The 2864-nt window shown below is 41.6% G+C and overlaps 1 pseudogene across 1 annotated transcript; it reads right to left on the bottom strand.

Annotated features, from left to right (window-relative positions):
- Positions 1–531: 531 nt before the first annotated feature.
- On the bottom strand, positions 532–1580 carry LOC306664963 (U5 small nuclear ribonucleoprotein 40 kDa protein-like; annotated as a pseudogene). The gene has a single exon. The product of its transcript is annotated as a U5 small nuclear ribonucleoprotein 40 kDa protein-like (transcript).
- Positions 1581–2864: the final 1284 nt, after the last annotated feature.

The raw sequence follows: 2864 nt of genomic DNA, 5'->3' as shown, positions 1-2864 counted from the left end.
ACTCCTATCTGGGGATTAATTTATTGATTGGGTAAAGGCTCTCATAACCCAATCATTTCACCTCTGAAAATTCTTTTTTTTTTAAAGTGTGTATTTGGTTTTTAATATAAAATTACTCAGAAACATAGAAAGAAAATATCATACAAGCTAGTTACCGAATTAAAAACAAAACAAAACAACCAAGCCCATTCAACAAATTTCAGCTGATATTCCCTGCCTTCTGCCCAGATTAGAAAACAGGGAACTGCAAACCAAGGAATGTTCCTTTGAAGGAAGCTTATTAAAAAAAAAAAAGGTAGGGGAGGAGAAACCAGTTTCTGAAATCTGCCAGGTGGCATTAGAGGCTAGTGGGGGCTTGCCTCAATCATCCTGGCGCATGGAGTACAAGTGATGTTTGGAATATGGACACCACGTCCTTGGTGATTTGCTAATAATGGTCATCTGAAGGGAGGAGGTCAGCCTGGGCATGACACCAATTATGCAGTCTGAGGTCTCAAGGTCAAGCAGCCCTGGATCTGCCATTCCATAACTTCACTGAGTCTCTCCTACATCCAGTCTCTAGTCACTGGATACTGAGAGAATGATGGGCTCTTGGGAATGGAAAGCCACTTCACTGATGGAGCCAGCATGGCCAGGCAGCTTATACAGAATTCTCTCGCTTGTGGTATCACACACACACACAAACCTGTCGGCTGAGCCAGCTGCTATTTTGCTTCCATTGGGTGACCAAGAACGACTCAGGAGGTTCTTCTCAAAGTTGTGCACATTTCCTTGAAATATCTTCACATACCTCTCTTTGGGGGCAAATGGCCAGACATCCCCTGATTGCATTGGACAAGAGATAAGAGCCTTCAGAACTTAAACTCAGGCCAGTCACAGAATCTGCATGGCCTCTCATGGTGCAGGTTAGCTTGTTTTGGCGCAGATCCCAGACCTTGATATCATTGTCTATTCTATCGGAGATAATCTGATCACTGGTGTCATTGAAGGTCACAGCTAATACCTGATAAGAGTTCTGAAATGTCTGGATGGTTGCTTTCTTCTGGCTATCCAAGAGCTTTACTGTACCATCATCACTGCCAGTGCAGACAAGCTGGGGGTCCCTCCTAGCTGGATAACAGGGATTCACAAAGGAAATATGTCCCTTCAGCCTTTTAACCCTCTCTCCTGTTTCACGGTCCTGTACTGCCACAGTTTTATCTGTGGATGCTGAGAAGGGCCATCTGTGTTATAATGCAGTTCCCTCACTGCTCCACTGTGCCCTTTCAATGTAGCATAGGTATCACAGTCACCATAGACATTCCACAACAATATCAGTCGGTCAAATCCTGCAGATGCTAAGGTGGATCCATTTGGGTGAAACTTGCAGCAGTACACTTCTCCTTCATGTCCTGAGAGCAGCATGATTGGGTTTGAGGGGAGGAACAACTTGGAAGTCCTGCTTGCAGCAAAGCTCCTGGCATCCGCTGCTGCTGTCCGGCTCCGCCCTGACCCCGGGGCGCCCAACAGTAACTCATGCGGCTGTCACTTGGCAGGGACCAGCGGCAACTCCGGGCTCTTAGCTTCTGCTGCTCTATCATGGCGGTACCCACTGTCCTCCTGAAAATTCTTACATTGTCTCACACATGAGCTTTTGGGGGACACCTCACATCCAAACCATAACAATGGGCAAAAAAGGAATGAACTCAATCCTCATGCTCTTTTATAAGGGTGCTAATCCCATCCACAAGAGCAGAGTCTTCATGACCTACAATTGCCTCCTGAAAACCATACCACCTAAAACAAACACATTGGGGATTAGGTTCTAAAATAGATTTTGGAGGTTGCAAACATTCAAATCATAGAACTATATTTGCCAGTTCTCCACCATTTTCTTCTATGCTTTTCTGTTCATCATCCACATCCTAACTAGGCACTCTTCTGTTCCAAGCCTTTCCTCCTTTTTCTCTCCCTGCAAATGCCATAATTTCATTCTTCTTTAAAGCTGAGTAATATTCCATTGTGTGTATATGACATATTTTCTGTATTCATTCATCTGTTGACGAGCACCTAGGTTGGTTCCATAGTTTAGCTATTATGAATTGAGCTGCTATAAACATTGATGTGACTGTGTTACGGTAGCATGCTGATTTTAAGTCCTTTGGGTATAAATTGAGGAGAGGGATAGCTGGGTCAAATGGTGGTTTCGTTCTAAGTTTTCTTAGGAATCTCCATACTACTTTCCAATGTGGTTGTGTCAATCTTTAGTGCTTACTTTTTTATGATTCTGGATTTTAAAAAATATTAAGTTAGGGGGCTGGGATTGTAGCTCAGTGGTAGAGAACTTACTTAGAGTGCATGAAGCCCTGGGTTTGATTCTCAGCACCACATTAAAATAAATAAATAAACAAAGGCATTATGTCCACCTACAACTAGAAAATATGTACAACAATTTTTAAAAATTAAATTAGATCGTAAGTGTACCGTAAAGCGTACAGATAAGATTCTTCTAGTTATCATGATTTCTCTTTCTTGATTTGAGAATTTAAGTCAAAGAAATGTTATATAAGAAAATCTCTTTTGAACTAACTGCCAATTTTGTACAAAACAAAAAACAAATAACCCAAAACTGATTAAGAAAAGCTGGTTGAAAAAAGCTGAGAGATTTATTATGAACTCTTATAATGGAGGGTAGAACTTGCATTCTATTTATGTGAGAGATCCCCATTATAAAACTACATACAAGAAACATCACATTTCTTTATTTCTTAAATCAAATTTGGCTTGTTCTGAGTTTGGAGGAAAATCCAATCAACCATTTTTGGGACTGCCTTCTCTCCTTGGTGGGGTACAGCACCAAGGCTGGGCTTCTATAAACACAAAAT

The sequence above is a fragment of the Sciurus vulgaris genome, assembly GCF_902686455.1.
Source record: "Sciurus vulgaris genome assembly, chromosome: 6".
Classification (NCBI taxonomy): Eukaryota; Metazoa; Chordata; class Mammalia; order Rodentia; family Sciuridae; genus Sciurus; species Sciurus vulgaris.
Note: the sequence above shows the minus strand (reverse complement) of the source record. Positions and strands in the feature narration are given on the sequence as shown.